Raw genomic sequence first — 17893 nt, 5'->3', positions numbered from 1 at the left:
CTCTCTCAGAAGAGTGGAGAAACTAGATAAGTAAATAGAGACAAAGATCGACGCTCAACAGAACAAATTACTAAGTGTGGTAGCTGGGGAACTGGCTAGAGCATTCATGTCTAAGAGGAGGCTCAACCTCACTATAATGGACTGCAAATGTGCTGCTATTTAACTCCAGACTCCAGATGTGACTTTATATGCTAAAGGTAAATTGCACTCGAACACATGCTCACTCATGTTCAATACATAAATAAAGGCCTTGGTTTAAATTTCAGCATGTTAGGGAACAAACAGTTCTTGTTACTTATGACTCCCCACTGTCTTCTAAGGAAGGTGGGTCCTGATTCCTGGAGGATTTACTAAATACAAACTTTATTCCCAGTGTAAGTGTCTTTGGAAAAACTTTGAGAAATATCACACATTGGGGGAGAGGGGAGATTGCAAGTAAAAAAAGAGTAGCCTGTTTGAACAGTAACTTCCTTCACATATCTGGGATATATCTTGACCTCCAAGATGGTATCAGTCCCAGATGATTTTAAAGATGAATCATATGCTACTTAATTTTTCCAAGGTATGAAAAAAAAGAAGAAATATTTCCAAGGAATTCTCAAGGCTAACATTTTTCCTGAAACCAAAATAAAATAATAGCAGAACAAAAGAATAATACAGAAACCTCTTATGTAATAATATAGATGATGAATCTTAAATAAGACAATAAATTGATTGTATGAAAAGAATTATAGGGATCCCTGGGTGGCGCAGCGGTTTGGCGCCTGCCTTTGGCCCAGGGCGCGATCCTGGAGACCCGGGGTCGAATCCCACGTCGGGCTCCCAGTGCATGGAGCCTGCTTCTCCCTCTGCCTGTGTCTCTGCCTCTCTCTCTCTCTCTCTGTGACTATCATAAATAAATTAAAAAAAAAAAAAAAAGAATTATAAAGCCTGAACAAGTAGATTTTATTCTAGGAGGGCGAGACACATTCAGCATGAGGGAATTCATTAATGTTATTTACCAGCATGGAGTAAAGTAAAACCATATCATCTTCTCAACAGATAATAGAAAAACATTTGATAAAATTCTATATTTGTCATTTTATTTATTTATTTTTAAAGATTTTATTTATTTATTCATGAGAGACACACACAGAGAGAGAGGCAGAGACACAGGCAGAGGGAGAATCAGGCTCCACGCAGGGAGCCCAACGTGGGACTCGATCCTGGGACTCCAGGATCACATCCTGGGCCAAAGGCAGGTACTAAACCAGAATCACCCAGGGATCCCTATATTTTCATTTTTAAAAAACATTTAATAAAGTGAAAAGAAAAGGACACTTCCTTAAGAAAAGTATCAACCTATAGTAAATTTCATATACTGAAATTTTACAAGTATTATCATTAAAGTCAGAACAAAACAAGAATCACTAGAATTATTCAGCATTCTTCTGAAAGACCCAGACAATGCTATAAGAAATGGAAACAAAATAAGAGATATGAACATTTAAAAAGAGATAAAACTTAATTAGCATATAATTTTCTATTTAGAAAATCTATATTGGGCTCCTTTCTTCCACTTGACATAAAAATGAATTATATGTATTTAAATATCTAAAACTTGAAATATGATTATAATTTTACAATCTTGGTATAGATAATAAAATCACAAACTAATTCATTTACAATTTTATAATCTAGGCATTCAGGAAATCCAAAATCCATAAAGGGAATGATTAACAAATTAACCACTTAAAATTGTAAACTTCTTAATAAATAAATTCAGTAAAGTTGCAGGATAGAAAATTCATATCCAGAAATTGATAGTATTTCTATCTACATAATAACAAAGTAGCAGAGAGAGAAATTAAGAAAACAAGCCCATTTACAATTGCACCAAAAATAATCGAGTACCTAGGAATAAACTTTCATCTCATGGAGATGAAAGACCTGTACTCTAAAAACTATAAAACGTTGTTGAAAGAAATTGAAGATGACACAAGCAAATGGAAGGATATTCCATGCTCATGGATTAGGAGAATTAATATCATTTAAATGCCTGTACTACTCACAGCAATCTATAGATTCAGCGCAATTTCTATCAAATATCAACAGCATTTTTCACAGAACCAGAACAAATAATACTGAAATTTGTATGAAACCACAAAAGACCCTGAATAGCCAAAGCAATCTTGAAAAAAGAACAAAGCTAAAGGTACCACAATTCCAGATTTCAAGATCTACTGCAAAGCTATAGTAAGCAAAACAATATGGCACAATAACGGATGCATTGATCCATGGAAAAGAACAGAGTGCCCAGAAATACAGCAGCACTTATATGGTCAATTAATCTATGACAAAGGAGCAAGAAAATACAATGGGGAAAAGGCAGTTACTTCAATAAGTGGTAGTGGACAAATAGACAACTACATTACTTTTTTCTAGGAGCCTCCATTGACTTTCAGAACAAGTTATGGTCATGCTCCAAGTTTCCCGAAGAATTGCTTTCCTGTCCTTGGACAGCAATTGAGTTGGCATTGTCCATGCTACTTTCTGGACTCCTCAATTTGACTAAGATTTCCTAGAAGGCAGGTGTGCCAGGAGTCCCCAGATCTGCTGAGAGGTACCATAGTTTGCTACAAGGACTCACAGAATTCAGAAAAGCTGTTATACTTGTGGCTGAGGTCTATTACAAAGAAAGGGTAAAGATTAAAATCAACAGGGCAAAAAGCACACAGGCAAATCCAGCAGAAACCAGATGTGAGCTTCATATAACTCCTCCCAGTGAAGTGTCATGGATGATGTTACTCCTAGCATATGTGACAACAGGTACAAGTTTTGCAGGCTACGGTAGATTATACGAGCCTTGGTGTCTACGGTAATATAGGTATGGAGAACCCACATAACCTTGACTACTCAGTCTCCAGCCATGCCATGCCCCCACCCCAAGGGGCAAAATGATACAGCGTGGCTCAGGAACCCAGACCAACAGAAACAGGCATTAACCATAAATCACATTTTTAGCCTAACTATCTAGTTTGGCCCAAGGTCTCAGGCATACAAAGATACTCATCAGGTAGGATGTTGCAAGGGCTCAAAGGTCATTTCCCAGAAGTTACTCAAGATCTAGTCCTTGCCTTGGAATGTGTAAGATTTAAGCACCCCAAACCTGCTGAATTAAACCTTTACTGCATAGCACATACTATTTCTTGTTTACTATAAAGTATCTAAAGAATAATACTACCCAGTGCATGCGGGGTGCTTATTATTATTGAATTAAGTTGAATTAAATTAAGAAAAATAATTTTAACTGTCCACATGCACAATTTTTCTCCAACATTTTATTTGGTAAAATGTGAAACCTAATATATAATTTTAAAAATAGCACAATCACCCCTGTAGAAACTTCACCTTTACTTATCCATCACCAATTACTAATTTGCTACCTCACCAAGTTCACAATATTTGCATTTTCTGTGCCTGTGTGTGTGCATGTACTTATGTTTGCTGAACCACTGGAGGTGGGTTGCACACATCGCAGCACTTCACTCCTAAGTACTTAAGCATTTATCTCTAAGAAAAAGCACATTCTCCTATATTACTACAATACCAGTACCATACCTCAGACGTTTAACATTGAAAGAATAATGTTACACAACATGTGATAAATGTTCAGGATCATTGTCTTCCAAATGCTCTTGCAGTGATTTTCTTTAAGTAAGGGATCATGTATTAAATTAGGTTAGCTTATAATCTTAACATTTCCTCCACCTTTTGTTTTCCTTCTATGACACTGACTCTGACATTTAAAAAGACTAAGCTAGTTGTCTTGTAACATGTGCAAAAGTCTGGATTTATCTGTTTCTTCATGATTTGATGCAGGTTAAACATACTGGCAAAAATGCTGTGTCAGTACAATTCTATACAGCTACATCCCAGTGCATCACATCACAATATATTAATTGATCTCATTATTGGGACAAATATCATTTCAATGTCAATACCAAGCTCTATATAAGTTTGATCCCTTCCATAAGGTAGTATCTAACAAATCACACCATTATAAAGGTGTCTCTTCCCCCCTGGAAATTGATAAGTAACCTATGAGGACAGGAGGGAGGCTGGTGGATATTTTACCCATTGGTTTTAGCAATAACTGATGATCCCATCCTTGTGTATACTGATTATTATACTGGTGGTTGTAAAATAGTGCTTTTTAAATCTATCCCTCTTTTCTCATTTATTAACTGGAATTATTCTATAAGGAAGAATTTTGCCTCATACTCCTTATTTTATCACAGTGGACACATATATTTATCATCTAATTATTATCATAATCCATTTACTATCATCATTCTTTTTGTGCTTAAATTAGGAAAAAAAGTATGTTTATATGATAAAGCTATGAAGCAGTTAATGTAATTTTTAATTGCCATATAATATATGAAGTTCACATAAGTGTCCAAATTGATAAATATTCACAAATCGATGACACTCATGTAACAAGCACTGCGATGAAGAAATAGATATTACCGATACCCACAGAAGCTCCCCTATGTCTCCTTCCAGATACTACTCACCAAGAGGTTTCTTTTTAATTTTTCCACTTTATGTAGATGGAATCATACAACATACATTCTTCTGTTTCTGTCTTCTTTTCTCAAAATGACGTTTGTAAGATATACCTGAATTATTGTGTGTAGCAGTAGATGATTTATTCTTGTTGCTATATAGAAATCCATAGTGTGACTATTTCACAACTTATTTATTCATTCTACTGTTAATCACCATTTCAGTAGTTTAAAGTTTTGGACTATGAACATTTTACTATGAGTCTTTTGATGACCATATATATACCTTTCTGTTGGATGTTTAACTAACAGTAGAATTGCTAAATCATACTACATGCGTATATTCAGCTTTAGTAGATATTGCCAACAGAGCAACTATGATTTAAAAAGAAAAATTCCATCTACTAATGAAACTAAGTGATGATATCCCTATTAATTCCAGAATAAAACTAAAAAAAAAAAAAAAAAAAAAGCCAAACAGTATAAGTTACAGATCCACATGGTTTTAACTTAAAATTGAAATAAATGTCAACTATGAATTTATTTGGTGTCAAAACCCCAAAAAATTATGTCAAAATTAGAAAACAAGTAATGTGACTATACCCCCCCCACCATGGCATGTACCCTAAGAACAAAAAGAAATATTCTATGTCCTCAAAGGTTTTCATTAATCTTTAGAAGTGGGATTGATATTGTTATTCTGAAATCGTTATGAATGGCAATATGAGACAAAGCAAATGAATAACACTGGCATAGTCATTGAAAAATGGGAATTTAGGAAAGGCTAGAAGAAGATTTAGATGTAACTTGATGAGGTTAAGTAAAAACCCTGTAGTCTTGAATTACATTTGGAAGTTTCAATACAAACTCATAATGAATTTTCCTTTTAAAAATATATCATCATTCTCTACTGAAAAGGCCTACAAAAATGACCAACCTTAATAAACACCTCTGGTTTCTTCTTTTTTTTTTTTTTTTTTTTTTTTTGCACCTCTGGTTTCTACACTATGTTCTCTATTATTTGTCACTAAATGAAACTAAGGTTCTTTGACTTAGTTGATGACTGGTCAACTAATGACTGATTCCAAGTCTGGAGCAGGAAATGTTCATGAGCCTAGAATAAATACTACAACCAAAAACAAAGAGATTGTTAAAGATTACTAGCATGATCTCAAAAGGATTCAAGAACCACTTGAATATGCTCCTACTGGCCTAAGAGAAAACAATCTGAATGACAATTTGGATAATTCCAAAAGATTTGAAGACATCAGATACATTTAAATCCATGAATTTGTAACAATACCAAAAATTTAGTCATTCCACTAAAAGCATGCTGAGGAATTACCTCAAAATAACCACAATGAGGGAAATTTTTCTTTTTATAGAATGATTTCAGCTTATGATTTCAGAATAATAAAGAAGCGATGATTAAATTCAGAGATTATTATTCTATATCACTTAATGAATTAGCTAATGATCATCAATGGTTGCTAGCATTACAAAAGGAGAGGCAATTAGACATTATTTTCCTCCTGGTGGAAGTACACATCACTCTTTTTTTTTTTTTTAAGATTTCATTTATTTATTCACAAAAGACACAGAGAGAGAGAGAGACAGAGACACAGGCAGAGGGAGTTCTCCATGCAGGGAGCCCGATGTGGGACTCGATCCCAGGACTCAGCGATCATGCCCTGAGCTGAAGGCAGATTGTCAAACACTGAGACACCCAGGTGTCCCCACATCACTATCTTGAAAGTAATTTTGCCAAAATTGACCCTTAATCTGTTTAACCCCTTAAACTGAACTCCTAATTTTCATGAAATACAGAGGACAAAGGTACAAGTTACAATACACAACATAGACACAATAAGTACATTATTGGGAAACTACATCACAAAGGACTTAGCTTCTTCAACAAAATACAAATAAAAATGCAAGGAAAGAAAATGGATCAGAAATGCAGATTGAAAAATACTTAAGAGACCCTTGTTTTGGTTCTGTTTCAAGCAAACTGCAAATAATAAGCACTGGCTGGTTATTCAGTATTATTAAAGAAATCGTCGTTGTTTTTAGGAATTATATAATGATGGTATTTTGGTTATGTTTAAGAGGAAGAGTTCTTGCCTTTTAAAGATATATCCTGTAACATTTACATGTAAAAATAATATGATATCTGGAATTCACTTCAAAAAAAAACAGGGAAGGAATATGGAGTGCAGGTAAGAGTATAGTGTGACAAATAATAACTGTTGAATCTTGAATCTGGAAGATGCATATATATGGAGGTGTAATTTACTGCTCCATATTTTGGATATGTTTAAAATTCTTAACAGGATTTCAAAACCACTAAGCTTACATAAAAGAGGTGAGTTTGAGTTGACCCAAAGAATAGGATGTACAGTCCCCAGTTTTCATTCTCTATTATTCTTCCAGGAAAAACAATCTTATGTTTTTAACTTGTCTCATTGTTCTTTTCCCAAGTCTCTGAATTTTGTGAAGTTTCATTTTTTTGTATTTGAGGGAATAAATTTGTTTCCTCATGAAAGAAAGCCAATAGTAAGTAACTTGACCAAATCTTTTAAGTTCCTTTCCCAACTCAGACACAGTCTCAATATCAAGAAGTTCATGAAGTATCCTTTTGGGTTTTTTTTTCCCCTATAAACTGGTTCTTTTAGTCCAAGACACACATTCACCATGGGTTCATGCATGGCCTCTTGCTTTAGTTATTTTTAACAATGTAAGAAGGACCTACAAACCCATCACCCAAAACAAAAACCAGGACCTCGAAGATAATCTACAACTAGTCATGTCTTCTCTCAAATTCCTGCCTCCCCCCACACTGCTCAGAGTAACCATGGTCCTGAATTCCACACCCATCATTCCCTTACTTATCTTTTTATACAGTTTCCTTGCATCCATTTTAGTTGTTCCCAAATTAATAAAAAGATACCATGCCCGGGTGGCTCAGTCGGTCAGGTCATGATTTCAGGATCATGAGATTGAGCCCCACGTCAGGCCCTGCACTCATGGGGTGGAGGAGGGAGAGGGAGGATCTGCTTCAGATTCTCTCTCTCCCTCTGCCCTTCCCCCTGCTCCTGCTCTCTCTCTCTCAAATAAATAAATCTCAAATAAATAAATAAATAAATCTTTTTTAAAAAGGTATCATGCCGTAATACGTTGGGACCTACATTTTTCACTTAATAGGACATCACCAAGATCTACCCATATTTTGGAGTTACCCTGTAGCTGTTTGGACTATTGTCTAATATGCCCTTATAGAATGACCCCCCCCCCCCCCACCTATTCATCCAGTCTCTGACTGCGGGGCATCTGGGTTGTCTCTAAAGCGGCCCTGTAATCAAAGGTGTTATGAACCATCGTGCACATATCTCCTCTTGTGTCAGCTTGAGAGTTTCCCTTGCGTATGTTCCAAAGCCCAAAACTGCCAAGTGATAAGGGATGGAGATGCTTCCCCTTCACTTTGCATCCGAAGAACCTTTCCTGCAGGAACACAGCTCTGTGCTTGCATCGGGGAGGTGGCACTGCTATGCTTTGGTGTCCTTTGTCACTGGCTCTCTTTACCAGCTCTTGTTTTTCAGCCCCTGGTAATCTAAGAGATTTGTTTTCACACTTAGTGCTTTAAAATAATTGAAGGAAAAGTACTAGCAGAAGCGTTCTGAGCTTGGAGAGCTTCGGGCATCTTTAATTGGCACAACTTTTTCAGTCAAAGCGATGGGAATTGAGCTGACTGCTAACTATCACATTTCTTTTTGTGTTGTAATCAAGAAAGAAAATATGACCTTCCTCTCCATATACAGAGACATCAAATCTATTTCAAATTTCATTTTAAAATACAATATTGAAACAAATTCATCTTGGTCTTTTTTTCTGTTGTGTTTACTGTTCCCCCCTGCTTTTTCTTTTGAGAGGAACAGATTTTTAAATCAGTAACTCTTGGGGAGCTACTGACATTTGTGAATCTCTTAAAGCTAACCTCTTCCCATATTTTATGACATGAGCAAAACTACTTGAGGAAATTAATGATTTGCTCCCTGATTTGAATGAGAAATTGAGTAAGGAATGCAGGATTTTTCCACCCATTTGCAGAATGTCTATACCATATGCTCACCTTAAGTTAACTATCACTTCGAGATTCAGGTGCTGGCTAGCTGACATGGGGGGAATTTTTGTCTTTATTTTAATCAGGGAAAGAGAACATGAGTACTTGAAAATTCATAATATTAACAGTCTAATTAGAGTTTCTTAAACGCTGTTTTAAATTAGGATAATTTTAAATTATTGGATGTGACAACTATATAAACATAAAATGCTTTAATTAGAGACTTGTTTGTGTGAGAAAAAAATCTACTTGAAGCATCAATCTGTCACTCTGCATTAACTTCCAACAGCCACGGATTCCCACTGGACCACTGAATCTTAGCATTGAGTCTATACCCATCATCCTCTCTCTACATTCTAATCTTCTCTTGTTTGTGGCCAGGTCTCTGCTCTTTCAAGAAAAAACTCAGGGCAACAAATTCAAGTTGAATTCTCATTCAAATTCATAGCAATTCCTAGTGTTTCTGAATTTGCTTAATATTTTCACTGAGCACAGTTCTTCTGGGCCTTCATAAATACCATGCCATGTTACTCATGAAAAAAAAGTTGCATGAGTAGCTCAGTCTTAAAGGGTGATAAAACAAACAAAAGTAAAATCCCAGAGACTCCCTCAAGTTTATTAACTTTTTAGAATCACTTTCTCGTTTTAGAATCTGAGGAAAGCTAAGAACTCTTTCCCATTGTCACAGAAGGAAAATCTATAATCACGAAAATGTTTGCATACAAATTCTGAGAACTTCTGTAGCTCTGATGGCCACACCTACCTGCGATCCTTGATCTCACGTTCTAACTCTGGTAAGATAAACTATTCATCAATCAGTAAGAATGTGTGGGACACCTACTCCATGCCTGACACTGTTCTAGGCACTGGGAGTACAGTTGAGGACACAGAAAGACCTGGCCCCTGCCCCCAGGAGGCTCTGAATCTCATGGAGGGAACAGATATGAACTGAATGACCACGCCAAGAAATGCAGAATAGGAACGTTGTGAGAAATATAAAAATGAGAAGGACTGAGTGATATCAGAGCCAACAGATGGGGGAATTGGTCAGATCAGAAAGCTTTTAGAAGATTTCTCTGAGGTTAGGACAACGGTGCTGAGGTCTGAGTTAACAGCTGGAAGGATGGAAAGAACATTTGAAGGAGTAGTAACAGCAAGTTCAAAGGCCCTGTAGTAAGAGGGAACATGGTGTGTAAAAGTGGCCAGAGAGAGACAGGGAGTGAGGCCCAAGGCAGGCTTGAAGACATAGGCAAGTATGAATCATGCAGGTCTTTACTACCGTGCTTTAAGACTTTTTTTTTTTCTTTATTTTAGACCAATAGGAAATCATTAAACAGCTTTAAACTGGGAGGTAGTCAACATAATTGGTTTTGAATTCTGGAAGGTTCATTTTGCATGCAATGTGGAGATCAGATGGGCAGAGGACCACAATGGATATTGAAAGATCAGTGGAGAGGCCATTGCTGTAGTCTAGAAAGAACACTAGATAAGGATCATGACTGCAGGGATGAGCATGGTTGGATTCAAGAGACATTTAGTTGGGATAATTAACAGGACGCCACAAAACACTGGCTCTTTCATCCTGTGCCAATACATCAAACAATGCCACCACATGCTATCCTGGTGCTCAACAAATATCAGTTGGATGAATAAATTAATGAATGAATGGAGTGAAAATAAACAAAAATATAAATAGATCAAAGATTTTTATGTAGTTGTAATCTCTGAAAGAATGTGGGGTACAGAAGTTGCTAAGGTGGAGACAGGTAAGTAACAACATAATGTTCAAAATAAGAATTCCAGTTAATTTGACCCTGATGGAGGGGAGAGTGGTGTGGAAGGGTCTGGTTTGACTTATACAGGTTCTATAAAGTGACAATGAATAAGTAAATTACTGAGAGCAGAATTCAGATGAAAAACAATGAGAGAGATTCACTTTTTCTTGATATCAACCTTCTGTGAATGTGTAATAGCCTCAGGATGTAGCAAATTGATAGTGATTTGGGAGGAAGATTTGCTAGAACATAAGCACGGCTTTAATAGGCAGCCCTGTGCATCTCCCAGTCTCCTAATCACTCCATTTGGTAAGTTCTTTTATTTAAAACACCAGAAAAGCAGACTGTTGTGTGGAAATGCCCATGCTTAAGGTATTTTAGAAAACTAATAATCAATGTGGGAATAAGACTCTTGAGTTTCATGACTCTGACACAGCTGGGGCCGCTGGAGTCCAACCTGGGAGATCCTTAATAAACCACTGTGGATATTGGCTCTTTATAAACCCAAATCATTCATCTTGATTCCACTGCATGGAAACAGCATGTGCATGATGAAACAGGACAAGCTCTATGTTTCTGTTTCCCAACCTGACTGTATATAAAAATTCCCATAAGATGCTGTTCAGTTAATAAGAATGCAAATGAATGCACACATGAGGGAGATTCATTCTCACTTCTAGATTCTGTATGCATTGAACAATTTGGATCTTTACTACCTTTGACTTTTGCTTTTAGACGAAAAGTTAAATTAATGGGCACATTCGTGGTATATTTTGAAACTCACCTTTCACATTTTTAGAAAGGGGATGGATTATGTGCAGGCTTCATCCTTTCAATAGAGCTTTCTATCTGAAGCTGCTGTTTAGTGAAGATTACAGGTATACAGACAGTCACATCAATAAAGCTGGAGGTACTAAAAAGCCTCTGAATTTTTCAGAAGTGGAGTGGGGGATTCAGCATTCACTGAACATTTTCACAGAGCAGGGGTAGCTCTTATATTAGGATGAGAAATATAGGGCAACCAGTTTTTTCCCCATCACCATCCAGGCTTGGGTTTCTTAACACTTATGAGAATAAGTGCTGTTTTTAATTTCTCCCACAGTCTTATGATTTATGGGGTATGACTTGATAACTATATAGCTGGAGAAAAAATATAGAAATTGAAATTTCTAAAGGGAGATGGATGTAAGGCATTAGTTTGAACAAATAAGGGAAAGGAAGGGAAGTGACAATTTTCTGCCATCCTCCGATGGTGAGTCTGATGACTCGACTAAAGTAGTTGGCTTCAAATTGAGCTGAAGGAAACCTTAATGTCCATTGACCAACTAGTTGGGGATTTCCTGAGCTAAGTTTCTTTGTTGTCTGTTTGGGCAGTAGCATTGACCTTTAGGCAGGTTGAGAATATTCATCCAGCCTTTGTGATAAGAACTGATAACAGTGGGAATACAGTGCCCACTCAGCACCAAGCCCTTTGCAACCACTTTCCTCATCTTCACAAATGACTCCATCCTCAAAGCTGGTCCAATCCCACCTACTGCAAATGTTTGAAACATTCTTTCATTCATCCACCACAAAGATGTCTAACTCCAAATATATGATGGATGCTGTGTCAAAGATCGGTGCTAATAAACGGCTCTATTCAGATAAGGAGAAGACTAAAATCACCATTCTTATATACCCAACTCTTAATTATCCACATTAATAAAGAAATCAAGGAGATAAATAGTCCAAAATAAATAATAATACAAAAGTAGTTTATACTTGGCTTTGATATTCATTATGTGATTTTGAGAGTGAGCAAATTAACTTTCTAATTATGATTTGGCTTTTCAGAATGAGTTTGTATTCTCAACTGGCTGGTGTTGAAAGCCAGCTAGTGGTGTGCTAAAAGCCAAAAGAAATTTGACCTGTAATTTATAATTTTTAGCAAATGACTCATCTATATATTAGCAAAAGTTGATTTATTCTGCCTTTTGGAGATGGTCTATAGCATTCCAATAGTCTCTGGAGAGCAACGGTGTAATGTAAATTATGTAGATACACTATCAGATACAGAACCAGACATAAGACACTTCAAGACAAGAGTATTACTAGAAATGATCATTTCAAGAGGAAGATAACAATCCTAAGTTTACATCTAATAGTACAACCCCAAAATATGTAAGTCAAAAAGTTCTCAAAACTAAAAGAAGAAACAGACAAAAAATATTCATAGTTGGAGAATTTAGCACACTTTTGCTTAGTAACTGAGAGAATAAGTAGATAACAAATCACTAAGGATGTTAAGAATTTGGACAACCTATAAAACAACCAGACCTAATTGACAATTATGGAAGACTACAATTAAGCAACAGCGGAATACATGTTTCTTTTGTGTTCCTACAGAACATTTACCCAGGCTTGAATTCTGGATCCCATCCCAACATAAATTCAAAGGTAAGTAACTTTGCTTCCATAAGCTTCAGTTTTCTTTAAAGTGAAATGGAAAGAATGTTTGTTATACAGAATTGCTGGCGAGAGTACCTGAGAAATATAACTAAAACACAATGTAAAAATGAAACGTGCCAGGCAGCCTGGGTGGCTCAGCGGGTTAGCACCACCTTCGGCCCAGGGCGTGATCCTGGAGACCCGGGATTGAGTCCCACATCAGGCTCCCAGCATGGAGCCTGCTTCTCCCTCTGCCTGTGTCTCTGCCTCTCTCTCTCTCTCTCTCTCTCTCTCTCTTTCTGTCATAAATAAGTAAATAAAACCTTTTAAAAAATTAAATGTGCCATAATTGTAATAGTTACCAATACAATAAAGGATCAAGAATGTCTAAATAGGAAATGCTTAGAGACTGCAACTGGCCTAAAGAGTATACTAGGGAATTTGTTTCAGTGCTGATATTTGTATAGCACCATATTATTTAACATAGTGTGTAAGATTATGAGGAGTATTTGGGAATGGAACTATTGATGGAAATAATGGGCCACTTTACAAATGCTGTTTTCCTACCACCACTTGCATTCATGAAACAATAAGATAGTACTTCAGATTAATTATTTTTTTTATTTTCACCAGTTCACATCTACTTAGCTGCCACCATTTGTTGAAATGAGCACAAAAGGTCAAATACCCTTCACAGGTTCTTACATTTTAAAATCTATAGAAGACAATATTGTAAGAGTCTAAACCCAGTTAGCTTGGACAATAAATATGAAAAGTTCTTTCTTGATATTTTTCTTTATATTCATCTTTAATAATCACATAATTACTCTCTAAATGTGTATCTGAATTTCTAACCAATTATATGTGCGAACTACTGTGAGAACAAAATGAGACGATATGAGACAGAACTATAGATCCTACAATACTCTACTCAATAAGCAAGGGACTGTTATTGTTTATTCATCTGAATTATTGAGAGTCTATTTTATCAGCCCCTCTTTTCAGCCCACATGCACCCATACAAATGTTTGTGGAGAGGGAGCACACAAAGTAGAAAATGTCCAGAAATAACTGAGTAGAATAAAGGTAAGGGAATGATAACAAAAAGTCCTAGAAGTGGACATTGTATACACATTGCTAAAATTATTCAACTCATTCTATTTGATCTAAAAAATAAAAATGCCAAAATTATTTGACTAAATGGAGCAGCCAAATTTGATATAGGTAAAAGATACAGTCTGTAAGACATTGCAAAGGACTAATCAGAAGGGTAGCAGCTGCAGATGTAGGTGCTCAGGCACCTACAAGGCCCAGCACAGTGGTGGAATTCAAGAAATATTTGTCTATTTGTATTGCAACCAAAACTTTCTCAGAGTCAATTTGCTCTCCCCTGGCAATCAATGTTCTAGCAAAGTTAGGAGAGTTTTATCACTTTCAGTGACGTAAAGTTAAGTTGTTGCCCAAGAGCTGATGTTAAAGCAAGTTCTACTTTGATCATTTGTAAAACTTATGATAGGCTTCAGGGAGGCTGTAGGATGGATTTGACACATATTTAGCAGAACTCTGATGATCTACCTAAACTTTTACAAGTCTCACATAAACTATGTCTAATCTCTGTCCTCACCCAATAAACTATATTTGTAACAGTAGTTAAAAATAAGTATATGCTTTTAAGGAAATTGTACCTGATTCATATGTTCAAATACAATTCTGATGTACCTGATTCTGAGAATCTTTATGATGATTTATAATTTATAAATTGTTTACTATTATAATTTCTCACTTTTCATTATATTTTTATTTTCCAGTTTTGTACACAAACAATACACCAAAATAAGCATGATTATTCCCAAAATACATATTTAAAAATGAGGCTGAGTGACTAAATGAAGACAATTCTCAAAATTCTATGACTGAAACATCCCTAAAGCCGGAGGAATATTAACCCTCAGAGTCTAAGAGTATAACCCAAAGCAGTATGGCAAGGTAAAAATTACCCTTCAGGTCTCTTATTTTATCTTTATCTTTTTTCCCAACTTCTGGATCTGAGTAGAATGTAGAGGTGGAAGCAGATCCCCTGCAACAATCAAGCAAAAAAATAAAATAAAATAAAAGTAGGTCATCACTCCTACTTGCAAAAATCATATTATTTAAGACATTGAATACCTATTGAAGCAAAGATGACTAAATGAATTTAACATGACAAAAGATGGAGTCTTTCTTATATGAGCTAATATTGATGTCTATTTCTACCTTGAAGTCATTTGCTGAGATTAAGTATTGATTATGATTTGGGAGAAAGAGTCTTTAGGAAAGAAAAAAAAAAGCAGTTTTTACAACACTCCATGGGCTGTTACGTTGAATTAGAATCTAGAGGATCCCCACGACCATGTCTCAGCTTTCTCGGTTAGAAGAAACCGAGACCCTGCTGAGTCAGGGTATCTTGGGAGGCAAGAGGGCTAAGATAAAAAGACAAAGTAAAAGCACCCACAGTATCTTGTGCTTTAGAAACAAAGTTCCATTAGAAGGAGAAATCTACAACAAACATTCAATAAGTCTTGTCCTTCAGACATTAAGAAGCAAAGAAAAATAGGCATAACCAAAGCATACAGACATTCTTAAACAGAGTTGGCTTGACTGAAATGGCTCACCCCGTTACTCTTTCTGCAAAAAAATAAAAATCAATCTTAGCATTTATTTTTCTTTTATATGAAGAATGTCCTGTACGTAATTTAAAAAAAAAAAGAATTCATGAGACATGGGAATAGGTAAGAAATGTGACCAACAGTTAAGAGAAAACAAAAACATTACAAGCAAACCCACAGTTGATATACATATCAGAGTTTTAAGGAAAAGATTTTAAACATAAACATGTTAAAGAAAACAGAGAAATGATGAGCAAAATGAGTGAAAAGAAACAATTTCAATAGATAATCAGAAGCTATTAAAAAATCATATACACATTCTAGAACTAAGAAATACAATATAAAAAATTTAAAAATCATTAGACATGTTAACAGCAGATTTGACAAAGCAGAAAGCAAGATTAGTAAACTCAAAGACAAGTCAATAAAAAATATTCAAGGTAAAACACAGATTTTTTAAAATGAAAAAATAGAACAGAGAGTAAGAGACATGCAGAACACAAATGGTCTAAGAGACTCCCAGAAGGAAAGGAGAAAGTAGAGACACCTGGTGGCTCAGTGATGAGTGTCTGCCTTTGGCTCAGGGTGTGATCTTGGGGTCCTGGGATTGAGTCCCACCTCAGACTCCCCACAGGGAGCCTGCTTCTCCCTCTGCCTGTGTCTCTGCCGCTCTCTCTGTGTCTCTCATTCATGGATTAATTAATTAATTAATTAATTAATTAATTAAAGGAGAAAGTAAGGGAGCTGACATAGTAGTTATAGAGATAATGGCTGAAAATTTCCAAAACTGATAAATAATTTCGAACCAATAGATTTCAAATGTGTCAGGAACACCAAGTGGGAAAAAATAAAGAAAAATCACACATAGGCATATCATAATACAACTGAAGAAGACCAAAGATAAGGTTTTTTTTTAGATTTTATTTATTTATTCATGAGAAACAGAGAGACACAGAGAGAGAGAGAGAGAGAGGCAGAGACAAAGGCAGAGGGAGAAGCAGGCTCCATGCAGGGAGCCCAACGTGGGACTCGATCCTGGGCCTCCAGGATCACACCCTGGGCTGAAGCCAGCACCAAACCACTGAGCCACCCAGATTGCCCAAGTTTTATTTTTTTAAGTTAGCTATATGCCCGACATGGGGCTTGAACTTATGACCCTGATATCAGTAGTCACACGCTCTACCCACTGAGCCAGTTGCCTCACCAAAGACAAATTTTAAAGCAATGAGAGAAAAAATGATAGGACACACTCAAAATAATAACACAATTTTGAAACTGATTTTTCAACAGAATCATGGAAGCAAGAAGACAATGAAATGATACCTTTTTTTTTTTTTTGCAGTTCAGTTCATTTATTTTTTTTCTTTCTTTTTTTTTAATTTATTTTTTATTGGTGTTCAATTTACCAACATACAGAATAACCCAGTGCCCGTCACCCATTCACTCCCACCCCCTCCCTCCTCCCCTTCTACCACCCCTAGTTCGTTTCCCAGAGTTAGGAGTCTTTACGTTCTGTCTCCCTTTCTGATATTTCCCACACATTTCTTCTCCCTTCCCTCATATTCCCTTTCACTATTATTTATATTCCCCAAATGAATGAGAACATATAATGTTTGTCCTTCTCCGATTGACTTACTTCACTCAGCATAATACCCTCCAGTTCCATCCACGTTGAAGCAAATGGTGGGTATTTGTCATTTCTAATAGCTGAGGAATATTCCATTGTATACAGAGACCACATCTTCTCTATTCATTCATCTTTCGATGGACACCGAGGCTCCTTCCACAGTTTGGCTATTGTGGACATTGCTGCTAGAAACATCGGGGTGCAGGTGTCCCGGCGTTTCACTGCATCTGTATCTTTGGGGTAAATCCCCATGAAATGATACCTTTAAGATGTTTGGGGAAAAAAAAAATCTTGCCAGCATGGAATTTAATCACCAGGCAGCCCAGGTGGCTCAGCAGTTTAGCGCCGCCTTCAGCCCAGGGCCTGATCCTGGAGACCTAGGATTGAGTCCCATGTCAGGCTCCCTGCATGGAGCCTGCTTCTCCCTCTGCCTGTGTCTCTGTCTCTCTCTCTCTCTCTGTGTGTGTGTGTGTGTGTGTCTCATGAATAAATAAATAAAATCTTAAAAAAAAAAGAATTTAATCACCAGTAAAAATATCATTCAAAAGTAGAGATGAAATAAAGAAATTTACAGACAGACAGAAAAGTAAGAGAAGTCACACTCATCAGACTAGCATTATAAAAAATATTTTTTAAGTTCTTCAAATTCAAGTAAACGAACTCAAATAGAAGTACAATAATACAGAAAGACATTAAGAACTAGAAATAATAAATATACAGGTAAATATTAAAAATATTGGTCTTTAAAT

The sequence above is a fragment of the Canis lupus genome, chromosome 1 (assembly GCF_048164855.1).
Source record: "Canis lupus baileyi chromosome 1, mCanLup2.hap1, whole genome shotgun sequence".
NCBI classification, from domain to species: domain Eukaryota; kingdom Metazoa; phylum Chordata; class Mammalia; order Carnivora; family Canidae; genus Canis; species Canis lupus.
This window is presented reverse-complemented; position numbering follows the sequence as displayed.